The 14,092-nt window shown below is 39.3% G+C and overlaps 1 long non-coding RNA gene across 1 annotated transcript; it reads left to right on the top strand.

Annotated features, from left to right (window-relative positions):
* Positions 1-348: 348 nt before the first annotated feature.
* LOC138103352 (uncharacterized) lies at positions 349-4,484 on the top strand. Its single transcript, XR_011147707.1, has 4 exons — positions 349-586; positions 1,177-1,246; positions 2,461-2,619; positions 4,177-4,484. It is a non-coding gene; the product is annotated as an uncharacterized lncRNA (long non-coding RNA).
* The last annotated feature ends 9,608 nt before the right edge of the window (positions 4,485-14,092 follow it).

Here is a 14,092-nt window from a genome sequence, read left to right as displayed (position 1 = left end):
CGTAATGTATCTAAGTTCTACAAGTAACTTTCATGAACATTTTGCATACCAGCAAGTAAGAAATCCTATGAATTAAGGTGAAGAAACACAGCCAGGATACCTACCCATCATTTATTATCTTAATGAATAATAATAAAAGATATCTCGAGTTAAATACGATAAATTCAGATTACCTGCAAGAGGTGTCCAAAGTGACTATGGAATCTCCTCAGATATTTTTGACAGTACAGGGTCCTGAGCAATCTGAACATACCTTAAACTTTAGTATGTATTAGTTCTAGAAAGTTCCTTGTTCCTCAACACCCCATTGGATACTTCCCTGCGTCCCTCCTATGTGTTGTTCCCATTGGTTCCCTTCCTGTCAATCCCACCTGCTTGTCTCTATCCCATTGGCTGAGATCCCTTTCCTCACCTATTCTGTACCCAGTGCAAGATCCCTGGACCCTCTTACCAATTGGCCTCTTCGTTCTTGTCTTTTCACCGGACTAAACCTGCGTGGAACACATACGAGAGTCCCCTCTCTTTACTTCTTTGCCTTTGCCTGCGTGCCTGCTTAACAGTGACAGAAGGATACAGCCCCTTTTGGGTGAGGAGCTCTACCCTGTTTTGGGTATGTTGGGCACTTCCAGTGGGCTTTCAGTGTTGACCTCTGGGCTGCTTTCTGTCAGCACGTGAGGGGTAAAACCCCTTTCTCCCAGCTCCCAGTGGCTGAAAACCCCTCCAGGACTCAATGATGCTCATGGGTCCCTTCCAGCTCAAGGTCTCCCGTGATTCTACAATTCTATGATTCTGTTGTGTTTTCAAGCTGCTACTTCACAATGTTTTACCTGTGAAATATTTTGATTCATCTCAGTCTCCCACCTTCAGTGTCTTCTGATGTGATAAATCGTATTTACTTTAACAAAAAATAAATTAGCTTAAGCAGCAGTACCACTCAGATTCCTATCTTACTTTATCTCCAGTGGTTATCAAATAATATCCCTTCTGTTATGTAATACTAAATTCAAAACTGAGACCTATTTGAAAAGTGCTGGTATTAAATAATAGCTCTACAGTTTGAAGAGGGAATATGAAGTGTTGCTCGTTATTAAAATAAATTTAACCCTGTCAATCTTACACACAAATAGAAAACATCCTCCTCCATTGTTACATCTCCATCTCCTTTCTTTCCTGCAGGGAGCAGGCTTACCCTGAAGGACAGCTGTGAATCTCAGCTCTCACAGGTTCTGCTGATATACCCATTCAGGTACATTATCTAAATGAGGCACTGCTATGCAGCTGAATCTGAAGTTGGACCCCATCATCTCCATTCTTCCTCCTCATTCAGCAGCTTTCCAGAGGCAAAGCAGAGTTTTTCCTGTATGCCACTCTTGGGATGAAGTTGAGATCCTGCCCTAGGATTCAGATAAGGAAATGCAAATCTTTGCACAGCTCAGCACCTGCTCTTTCCTAGGGCTTCCTGAGTGATGCACAAGTTTGGGGGAAAGTTTAGTTCACTTTTAGTCTCCGGTTCCTGGGGAAAAATTGGATGTCTGTTAAAACCGGAAAGATAAAAATAACCTGATGTTCACTCTTGAGAGCTGGGCTGCACACCTATTCTCACTGGCGGATAAGTAGAATACACACATCAGGGTGTGAGCTGGGCCTGCTATCAGGGTTTACCCAGGGATGTAAAAGTCATGAACTTTGATTTCTACCACAGGCTTAACATGCTCTGAATTGTACTCTCTCATCCTTTTCTACAGTGTCAGAGCTCCAAGAGCAGGAATAGCAATGCCATTTGCTTAGCACAATCCCAAGGCTTTACCAGAAAATTGAGCTTTGTTAGATAGTTTTCTCAAGTTGAGGTTCACAGAGAATCCAGGGATCTCATGTCCTGAATAGCTCATTAAAGAGATACTTTATGAAAAATAATACTTTATTAAATGTTAGCATCAGAGTCTTAAATATCATAGTAGGAGAATGATAAAGATCTCACACATGAAGACTACGATCACCTTGTGTCTTAGATAAGAAAGATAGGAACTTCAGAGTTTGCATATAAATACTAACATGCTACATTTTTTTAATTAAAGACTTCAATGAAGGGTTAGATAATTAAATCTGCTTGCAATTACCTCTAGAAGGTTTTCATCATAGCAGTTCTAAGTTCAAAATGAATCAGCCAGTGTTAAAGTGCAGTGGATATCAACACAACATAGAAGATCAGCAAACATGAAAATACAATGTTCATATTTCCAAATTCAGTGCCACTCAACTCTTAAGACTGTCCTCCTTCCCCAATATTCTTATGCATTTGTTTGCAAGGACATTTTATTCTTGTATCAATATGGTGATGCCAGTACTCAGGCCTTGTTAGTGAACTCATCACTTCCCTAACCTCTATAGCCATTAACTCTGTCTTCCATAAGACGTGCTGGAGCATCTCTTCAGGGTGTTTTTTCCTTCTGTTTCCCACAGATGAGACTGTCCTGCAAAGGTGTCTTTCACTGAGGAAATTCCAGATGAAAACAAGAGTGAAAGTGCTGTGCAGAGGGCATCCAGTGGATGGAATCAGCCTAAACATGCTGCTCTCATCTGCATAAACATACACTGGGTGCATGTAGCTTGCACAGAAAGGTGAGTTTGACACGCCCTGGATGTGCTGGCCTCGTTGAGACTATGCAGAGGAAGTGGGTCCTTCCCATGACACCCATCCAGCATGCCAATGTGATTGTTGTGTCCCCACAGTGAACTCTATGACACTGACCTTGTAAAGGAAAATGATTGCACAGGCCATCTTTGTATGTGTAATAGCCATTTGCCCAGACTTCCTAAAGTCACAGCAGGCAGTCTGACTATTGCTTTCACTGAGCTGAAATGCAAAAATTCTGGAAAGCATCTTCCTTTTTTGATGAGAAACAATTTTTATTGTCATCTAAAACACAGTTACTTACCACAGTCTTAGTGTATGTAGGGCATTTATAGTGTTAGAGTAACATCTCATCAATCTTTGGAAGCAGCTTTTATCTATTTTTACTTTCACTGTTCTTACTCTAATGAAAATAAATGGAGTATAACATTTGCCTTTTCTTTGTCTTGTTCTGCATCTTCCTAAAAGTAAAACCCAAGCTCCTAAATTTTTTCCAACTCAGTATGAGCTTTCACTCCTGAAACATTTGAATGTACCTAAACTGAGCATATGTACTGTCTTACACACAATGTGCGCGCGCGCACACACACACATAAAGCTTTTGTACTGAGGTGGAGGCTGCTTGATGAAATGAGTAGCAGATCACAACAGGTCAAAGAACATTTGGCACCAAAGTACACGTGCTTTAATAATGTGTACATTTTCAAGAAATATGTGCTGAAGCTCAGTCATAATCGTTCCTTTTTTGAGTTCCTTGAGTTCTTTGAGTTTCATGAGTTCCTTGTATGCTTATAATACAACTCTGTTCCTCAAGACTGAAAAATCTGAAGTTTCTTTCTTTAAGTGATGCTTTCTTAAACCACTGTTTCAGGTATCACTGTTGGCAAAATAGGTGTGGTCATTATAAAGGACTGTGATAGAACTTCAAGTGTTTATGGCCATCTGGAAGAAATTTTGTGGTAACTTTACATACAGCATCCAAATGATCCTTAGGAGGTCCCGTCCCTTCTTAACAACAAGCTAGGGTGCATAATTCATGCTTTATAAACTCACAACAGATGTCAAATGATCTGAGGCAGCTGTAGGGAGCCAGTTAGACTTCTGTGACCAGTCCTGGGTCCTCCGCTTAAAAAAAAAAAAATGTATGCAAAGCTACATATAGGTAGACAAATTTATCTATATATTCACACACACACCGGCGTACAGTAACACCAAGGTCATTTAATCTCTGTATGGCCCATTCACTAAAGAGGTCGACTAAATGATCCTTGTGGGTCCCTTCCAACTCAGACTATTCTGTGAAACTCTGTGAACCTCTGTATGCATTATTATTACATATACATTACTTATGTGTATGTATATATTTACTCTTGATGAAAACTTAACAGAGTGAAGAAGGAACAGAAGAGGGCTACTATTTTTCTCATGTAAATACTGAAAATCAAGAAAACTGTACAGAGAGAGAAAATTTTCTTACAGTAAAAATAACACAGAAGACGCTGCAAGTAATGTCCATATAATCTCCATCATTCTATATCTTCTAGATTCACTGGATGAAAATCTCCAAGGAAAGAAAAACATCCCACCGATCTCCCTTGAGCTTGGACTACATTCTCCCTTGAGAATGGACTAGAACTTTATCTTTAAAATTAACGGCAAGACTGTTAAAGGCAACTGTTACACCACGAAGATGGAAGCCTCTGAAATTATTTTTAATGATTTTAGGTAATCTGATGTAGGTCTTCAGAAATTATGTATTTTGCTTACCTGTTCACTTAGTCAAAAAAACCGATGTGGTCTCATTCTCTGGAGTCTTTGCCAGACCAAATTGCATGAATATACTAGCTGCTATTCTTTTCCTTTCAGGCATATGTCTGCAATAAAAAAAAAAAAAAAGTGTTGTAACTCTACACTTCTGCAGAATACTTTTGCTTTGCCACTACTACAAAGTGGTACAAACTACTAGTACTTCACACAAAGTACTTTCTTAGTACAACCTATTTTTTTCCTGCTTTAGTGAAATTGGCAAACCCTTGCTTAAAGTAAAGAGAAAAAACAGAGTTTCTCTAAACACACAGTGTATTTATCATTTCCTGAGTGGTTTGACCTATTGCCAATGTGCTATAGTACCAAAGATCCAAGCAAAGTCCTAGAGTCTGAAGGAGTTTGGGTTTTTTCATTCTGTCATCCAAATGTTTCTGCTGAGAATATGTGATTTCATGCTGTGCTGGTTTCAGTTCGGGCAGAGTTAATTTCTTCTCAGTAGTTGTTGCACTGCTGTGTTTTGGGTACAGAATGAGAATGGTGTTGGTAACACACTGATGTTTGGGGTTTTGCTAAGTTGTGTTTATCCTAAATCAACGACTTTTTTTCATTGGCTCATGCTCTGACAGTGAGGAAGTAAGCAAAAGAAACTGTGAGGGAGAACAGCTGGGACAGGTGACCAGAACTGATCAAAGGGATATTCCACACCACAGAACATCGTGCCCAGTATATAAACTGGGGGGGAGTTACCTGGAAGGGGCTGATCTGGGTTCGGGAAAGAAGGTCAGACATTGGTCAGTGGGTGGTGAGCAACTGTACTGTGGATCACTCAGTCTTCTCCCTTTTACTATCATTATATTAATTCTTTACCATTATTTTACTTTACTTTCAATTAAATTTTTCTTATCTCTACATACAAGTTTTACTCTGATTTTCCTCCCCATTTCAGTGGAGTGAGGGTGGAAGAGAGGCAGAGTTGAGCGAGTGTCTCTGTGGTGTTTCATCTCCAGACTGGTTTAAAACTATGACACATGTTCACTGACATATTCCAGATTCTCTCTGCTTATCTCCTTCTCTTAAGCAATCATAAAAAAATGTATTCATATTTTATCATATGATCTCACTAATCATAAACAGACCTCCAAAGGGTTTTTTTCTCTTTTTGTTTTCCTTAGGAACATTGGAAGTCTATAACTACAGAATTTAATTTTCTGCAGCATAAGGAGAATGCCATTTGGCTGGGTTTCTACCAAATATAATGTATGTATCTACCAGTTTGCTATCTTTAGGACTTTATTGAATGCAAGGAAGACATCCAAACAACAAGCAATAAGTACCTATTCCACCTAAAATTCATATTAGTCTATTCTTGTAGCATTCTCACAGGTCTGAATTTAGTATCTCCTCAAAATACTGAAATGTATTCTCTATTTATTTAGTTTATGAAACATAGGATCTTAATTCTAACTAACCCTTTTGGAGTTATTCTTATGTAAGTTTCCATTAAGTCTTACAGAGATAATTATTTCTTTCTTAATAACTTTCTTAATAAGTTTATTTGACAGATAAATCTTTAACTGGAATCTTTCAAATGAAAATGTCCTTCTCTTCAGTAGTTCTTACACTAGAGCATTTTCAGTTTCTTAAAACTGATTGAAACTGATTCTTTAAAATTATTGAAATCCCATCTAGCAGTACTGCACTATGCCTAATAAATCTTTGCTACTCAGACAAGCATCCCCCATATTTCAGGAGAACACAAGGGAATACAATAGCCATTCTGAGGGTTTTCTGTGCGTTTTCACACCTGAGAATAAGCAATGTGGTACTACGGGTATGGTAGAGGAGAGTAATAGAAGAGTATATGAGTAGACAGTTTTTTACAGGATAATTCACAAGTATGTTGGTATGCTGGCTTGCTCCTTCACTATGCCAACTATTTCTGCCAAAGAATACCCAGTTTCTGTCAAAAACATTTCACCATCACCTCATCCTGGTGCTCTTTTACTGAAGAGTAGTCAGGAGTTGAACAGAAGTAATTTAATTGTATGTGTTTTCAAGTTGATCTGAAGAGCATTTTGGATAGCCACGCTTTCTCCTCCTGCACTCCAGTTCTCTCTACCAGAGCAGCTGGGTGCTTTTTATTAGCTCCTTGATGGACACGCTTTTAGATTGCTCTAAAGCTTTGCCAGTGGTGAGTGTGTCATCATTAAGAGAAGTGACTAATACTTCTGAGAGAGACTGGAACAGTGATATTCATATTGCAGTAAAAGGATGATCAGGAAATCTGGTTAGGATTACAGAGATAATTACTCTTTCCAGCACTTGCCTCCCTGAAGGTAATCAGCAGAAGCAGCCATCAACCAAAACACCAACAGATCTTCCTGTCTTGCATTCAGTGACTAATTCCTTGGCTGCTGCTATGTTCCTGGAGTGGTAAGTAGAGACACAAGCATTTCCCTTTCCCTGTCATCCTAACTACACCTTTTCACCAAAAAGATACTATAGCAGCAGCACACACTGCACATGACAGCAACATCTTCCCCCTTGCTCCCATGAGTACATAAACATACAGAATTTGAAGCTGGGTATGTCACACCACAACAGAACCTAGTGTCTGACAGTAAACCTGCAATCTCCCAAACACAGCTTGTCAGCCCTGTCTTATTCAGTAATATTTAATGAGCCAGAAAAAACCTTAATCATATAGCATGTCAAATCTGGAACCTTATCTAGTTATGACTGATATTTGAGCACACACCAGTAAACCCATCTTTTTTCCTCAAGCTCTGAGTTCTGACCGTTGCACAAGCCCCACTTCCTCTGCCAGACGTATTAGTAAGCACAGCACGCTAAATTTTACTCACACCAGTACGGCCACCAATTTAAACTCGACCATACTCAGCAGCCCCTGAGTTCATCCAGGGGACCAATCATGAATATAGCCCGAGCCCTAACTCAGAGAATTTGGATGAAGCAATAAATTCGGTTTACTTGAGTACTGCTGGACTAGACTCTTTAACTAAACCTCAACCTCAGTAAAAGCTCTAATGATACCTGGTAGGTCTGATTATAACAGCACAAGATTGATCCAGTTCAGCTCTAACATGAGTCCACCTGTCCTTTCTTGATAGGCAGTATTTCTAGCTCTTAGCACCTGCTAACCTGAGTTCTAAGCTTCCTAATAATGCTAGCATTAGATACATGGTTATCTCAGCCCTTCTCACCTCACCAAAGTTTAAAAATCCTGTCTATATCCAATATACTTCTTTTTGTCTTTGCTTCTGTACTAATCATACAGTGATACCAAACTTGATTGAGCTCTATGGCCTTTGTTAGATCTTGTAATAAATCTACTTATTGAAAACTCTTGGACCAAACACGATCCTATTCCCAGCACTAGGCTCAAAGCTAATATAGGAAATTCTCCTTATGTTTAATTCAAATTTAGGCATCCAGTTTCTCTCCAGACAGTCCATTACTGCCAACTTTATGGAAGAACCATACCTCTTTCTCCTCCTTTTCTGCTTATAGCCTTGTGATTCAATTGTCAGCAGGAAAAGGGATGGTGAAAGTGTGGGGAATCACAAAAGGTGGAAAGGATTTTAGATGTGAGAAACAGAAGCAGATCTCAGGAAATAAAGCAAGGGACTTAGAATTCAGCTTTGCCTGGGAAAATTAGAAGATACAGTTATAAGCAGCAAGGACATTAAAAGACAATGGTTACTTCTTAGGCTTGGCCTAGATGGATGTTGAAGTTGCAAAAAGTATATTTAGTTAGAGACATAAGTTTAAGCTTAATAATGGGATGTTGTATGTAATAGAAGGCCTAACAAGTGACTATTGTGTACAATAGATGTAGGTGCGCTACTATACATTGGTTGAGACAGATGTCTGTAACTTTTAGAAGCACGCTGTTGGCCAAAAAGCTTTTAAGAATGCTTTGCAACCAGGAAATCTGGGGATGTCTCTGTGACAGCGTGAGCTCTGTACCAGCTTTGTCTCAACTCTGTATGTGAGACTGATAAACTAATAAAAGCTCCTGGAACGCTTGTCCAAGCCCCCCATCCCGTTTGTCAGAAATCACTGGCAGAAAGGAGGGAACAGGTGAGTCTGGAGTGAAGAACAAAAGGAGATTCCTTCTCTGTTCAGCTTCTATGTCTGTAAACCATAGCTTTTAATACAGCCCTATATCTGTCCTACACCTCTGAAGAGATAATGTTACCAGAACATGACCAGAAAAATCCAGAGGAAAATAAACCACCATGTTTTAACAATTTACTATGGTGGCAAACTCCAAAATTACTGTAAATCAGTGTGATCATTTTATCTAAAGTCTAACACGAACTCTATCCTTATCCTTAATACACTACTCGGTTGTACGACAGCTGAACATGAAAATGAATCTGTTGTTCTAAGCCCACTTTGGGATTTGATTGTTACTGAAACTCTTGAAATAGATTGTCTTCAATTTATGAAATCTTGGCTCTAGGTTAGTCAATGTGCAGTAAATCCTAACAGAAGCCCAACTAAAGAGTCTCCTTTAAAGCCTTAATGGCTAACATTCTTAATAACTTTGGTAATGAGGTTAAATTTTGTTCCACATGATCTGTTTTATTGAGCCCTAAGTACAAAGCCAGCTCTAACCCTATTACCATATCTCCTGTTGGCTGGCAGATACAACCTACAAACCAGATTTGAAAGAAAATATTTGCCGATCTGGAGAGATAGCCAGACACCTAGAAACAGGATGTCAAGTATCTCAGCTGAAAATGGTTCCCTTTGTTTAGCCACATGAACTGAGTTGACAGTCTTAGTGACAGTTACATCTTCTACTACAGTAAAGGTGAATCATGACTTTGCACAATATCCAGTAGTAATAGGGTATAATATTTCCTGTTTCAATCATGAAAATACTGTCAGGTATTGTGCTATTCTTCCTTTTGGGTTCTGGTTTAAGCTGTCATTTTAACAGACATTTTAGAGAGTCTACTAACCCCCAACCATAATCCCAAGATTAAATTAGGTTCATTGGTATTATGTGGAATATTTTTTTAAATTTTTACACTGAGAAACCAAGTGGCTCTAAATTCATTTTGTGGCATGCATTTTAACTGTGCTCATACTGTCACACTGAAGAATACACATCTCCAAAATCTAGCACTTGGCAAAGGCTTGGTTAGATCAATAAACTCAGAGTGGTGACAGTCTTAATTTTTTCCCCTGGGAAACCTAATGACCAATGACACACTTACCATCACTCCAGAGCTTCTTATTTACCAGTCCTTAATCTAGGCTCACACACCTAGGCTCACAGTTCAATCATATGAATTACATGCCAAGATGGAAATTTAATCACTACCATCTTAAAGCTAATTTGAAATCTAATTTCAAATGCTGCATTTGTCTCTCTCAGAGTTTCTTGTTTACTAAAATGTAAAAAAAGCCTGAGACTGTGCTTGCTCACTGATGCCCAGTGAAACACCTAGAACCACTTGGTCATGCAAGCTAGAATAGACCATAAGAGGTCTCTATGCAGGTTCCCACCCAAAGCAGGGTCAAGAGTGCATTCAGGCCAAGTTGCTCAGAACTCTATGCAGTCTGGAAACCACCAGGGACATAGATTTCAGTCTCTCTAGGCTGCAACATTTTCCTCATTTTGAGTGTTTTTTCCTTATGTCCAGCCTGAGCCTCCCATGTTTCAGCTACTGCCTGCTGCCTCTTGCACTCCCACATGTACCACTGTGAAAGACCTAGTTGTGGCTACCTGATCCCCTCCTGTCACTGACAGAGTTGCTAGTAGGTGCCACTGTCATCAACACTTCTGGCTGAACCAGTGCTACAGTCTCTCTTCACAGGCCATGAGTTCCAGTTCCAACCATTTTGGTAGCCTACTCTTGATTGCACATCTTATTCCAGGGGTAGTATAACCCAAGTGCCAAATGAATATTCACTTTCTTTGATCTACTGAATATGTTCCTTTTAAGGTAGCCCAGGGTTTGCTGTTTGCTTACTGCCAAGGTTCACTGCAGACTCAGTTCAGTCAACTTCTTCACCAGGATGTGTAGATGCGACACTTAAAGACACGGTTTAGTGGTGGAATCAACAGTGTTAGTTTTGTTGCAAAAATATAACATGCCCAACCATGACTGCAAGAATAGACCCAACTAACTATGGGTCCGGTTGCAAAAAGAGCCAGTCAGGTAATTAGTAGTGTGTTTACTAAATGCAACATACAGAGTACTTTTGGATTGTTGTGAATATGTGCATTAACTGTGAATGGCTATATATATCACTAAAAATATTATTGCAATCACAAACTTAGTTTCCCAGATGAAAACACTTAGTGGAGATGAGGATAAAAGACTTAGAGAAATGTGTCGCTTCTAGGGAGGGCAAGGAGGACAAACCCATCAATCTGTCTCTACAAATTTCACATTGAATTCTTATCCTCCAGTTAGGTACACTGGGTAGGACCATGGTCAAAGTCTTCATTCTTCACGGTCACATTGTATAGAATATGTAGGATGTCTATTCCGGTAGCAGTTGTACAAAACATTCCTTGGTATTAACAGAAAGAACAAGACCACACAGCTTTCACTCCGCTTCATGTTCTTCTCTGATGCCATGGCACCACAAATTACTGACCTCCATTTGGTTTCAGTATCTGTTCAGATCACCATGGGCCCCATCATGTTTGAGCTTTGTATTTTCCTCACAGTTTCATGCTTCTGACAGTTGGACTGATCTTAAAGATCTTTTCCAACTGAAAAGAAAATTATTCTAGGACCCAAAGGACCTATCCTGCAGAGTTACTGCCAGGGCTGACAGTGATGCAGTACTCTACATTTGTTTGTTTCATGGGACAATCAGTCTAGTCCTCCCACATGTGCAGCTCTGCTTTTGTATTTTATGGACTGATCCCTCTCTTGTTCAAAACTTGATGAAGGGTATTTCACTTTGTCATCTAGGCCATTGACAAAGATGCTAAACAGAACAGATTCCAGGATAGACCCAGAGAACTCTGCTTTCAACCTCAACACGGATTATGACTTATTAACGACTATATTCATTAGGCAAATTTGTTATCTAGATGGTACGCCAACCACCTAGATTTTTACATGCCATCCTGCTTACAAGGATTTTACAGGAGATTTGATCAAAACACCTGCAAAGTCAAAAGAGACTTCCTACAAGGTAGGAAACTGCTCCTTCTCATCTACTTACGTGACTTATTCCTGATAAATTCATGCTGGCCATTTGCAGAAGCCCTCTATTCATGCATCCAGAAATGGCTTACAAGAGGATTTATTCTGTAATTTTTCCAGAAACAAGAGTGAAACTGTCCAACCTGTAGATCCCTGGATTGTTTTTCTTGCAGATTTTGAAGCTGGTTGTTACATTTTCCTTTCTCCAACCATAACAGATTTTGTAAGTTTTTCAGAGACAGTCAAGAGCAGGCAGTTCACTTAGAATTCTCAGATGCATCCTGTTTGGTCTAGACTCGTAGAAGGTAAGGTTTATTGCAAGTTCCTTGACTTGAACTACAGTCTGTCCTCATTTTCAGCTTTTGTTATACACCTTTCAGCAAGGAATCTCAGTCATAAGTTCCCTGTTTAGCCACATCAGTCTCCTGATACGCCCAGGTATTGTCCTGAATGTTGGGATAGACCTATCTTGAAGGTGGAGGATGTTGTCATATATAACTGAATTCCTTTGTTCTTCATAGCTCTATCCCAGTTTCCTGGAGAGCTATTTTTTCTTTCTCGTGGTGTCTAGGGATCTGCTCTTCTTCTTGACGTCTTCACTCCTGTCAGGATCATGAAATCCATTATTCCCTGTTTCTTATAGCCAAAGCTCTCACTGATCATAATTTTCACTACCAGTTCTCTCATTCATGAGTCACACCATTCACGAGCATCCCAACAAACTGTCCCATCTAGAATCGGAATTAAGAAGTACACTCCATAAATAATTGCATCCCTTAAAAAATGTTTTGGGCACTGTCCTAAGAATACTCTTTTGTCTACCTTAGTGGTGACCTACTTTGAACTTTTCATCAGTTTCTCATAGAAAAAGACAAACAGCTTAAGTTTTCTGTTAGCATATTCACAGGTGTCCCAAACTTCTCATTCATATCACAGTGCATTTAATTGCAAGCTGTCCCTTACATAATATTTTTTCTTCAATAAACCATCTCTTTACCCAGCCTTTTCCTTTGATCCATACTCTACCCTTGGTTCATCACACAGTGTTCCTCAGATTGTCACTTCTCATTTTGTTTTGAGAAACCTCATGACAATTTCCTACACTCCTTCTGGGATATATTTAAGATGTCATTCCTAATCTTGTCCTAGTTGTACTCCTGGATGAGACTTCTGTGGGCATGTTTTTGTTGCTCCAGGAATTCCACATCTTCTTACAGTATTGATATTCTAAACACTCCTCTCGGTTGCAGACTTGCAATCTTCTCACAAAATCTGGGCTTCTCTCAGGCTCAGCAATACTTCAATCCAATTTTTCACTGTGAACCTTAACAACTGAAATCTTGTATTCTCCGAGGTAAGCTTTTCAAAGACCTTACTCTCACACCTTAATTTCCAAATTTAATTAACTTAAACCCTAACTGAACCCTAATTCTAATTTCCACAAGATTCTAGACACATTTAAATGATTTGTTCTTTTCAGTGAGAAATTTAAAAATGGTTTATCTGATTTCTTCTGATTTCACTTCACCAGCAGGCATTTACTGTCGGTCCAAGAGATTGGATAACTTTATTGCCAAGATGTCCAACACCAAATTTGTCAATTTCTTTTACTGTGACTTTCTTATTTCACAATCACAGTTTCTAGTTTATTAAACCTTACACAGAGTTTAGTGGCAGTGCGAAATTTTCATTGAAATACTAAACCTTCAGTATTCTGAACTCATTTTCGGTCTTGTCTGAAATTTGTTGATCTTGCTTTTTTGTAGTTTCTGGTTTACATAGCCTTAATCTGATTCTTGGTTTAGGCTGACCTCCATTACTCCCTAGAAAATTCTATTCCTCAGTTTATCTTTGAAAAATTCAGTAATCATGGTTCTAAATATACCTTGGGATTGTCTACTAGTATGGTCTTAATGTATTACCACAGCTTCAGTTTAACTAAGTCATAATCCTTACCATATCCCTACAAAAAATGACAATCCAATAGCATTCCTAATGTAGAAAAAGGAGAGCTGAACCCCCAGTGTTCTAACTCCTGAGTCTACTTCTTTAAAGTTTATTTTTAGTGTAAAAACTTCTAAGAATTAAAGGTAAATCATAAGCCTTGGCTTCAGTGAACCTCAGTAATACTATCAATACTATCTTGGACATTATTCATCTTTTTCTGACAAGGAGTTTCTTTATGTAATCTGCTTTCTTACAGCACATTTTCTGTCAGTTCACAGCTTCCACTTTTATTAAACCCTGTCGCTGGCTGTCTGCTGCGGCTTGGCAGTACCAGAGTGTGAGGTGTCGCGACCTTCCTAAAAGCGTCTCCAAAGCGAAGCCGCTCAGCAGGACCACCACATACTCACACATATGTGCATGCACACACACATGGACAGCCCCAGTAAATGGGTTGACAGCAAAGAGGCAGGAAGGGTCCTTGTATAGAGTTCCATGGGAGCGGTTTATTGCAGCCACACTCTGAAGAGTTCCAGGGACGAAG

This window comes from Aphelocoma coerulescens (assembly GCF_041296385.1).
Source record: "Aphelocoma coerulescens isolate FSJ_1873_10779 chromosome Z unlocalized genomic scaffold, UR_Acoe_1.0 ChrZ, whole genome shotgun sequence".
Taxonomy (NCBI): domain Eukaryota; kingdom Metazoa; phylum Chordata; class Aves; order Passeriformes; family Corvidae; genus Aphelocoma; species Aphelocoma coerulescens.
The sequence above is the reverse complement of the archived record's forward strand: the minus strand, read 5'-3'. Positions and strand labels throughout refer to the sequence as shown.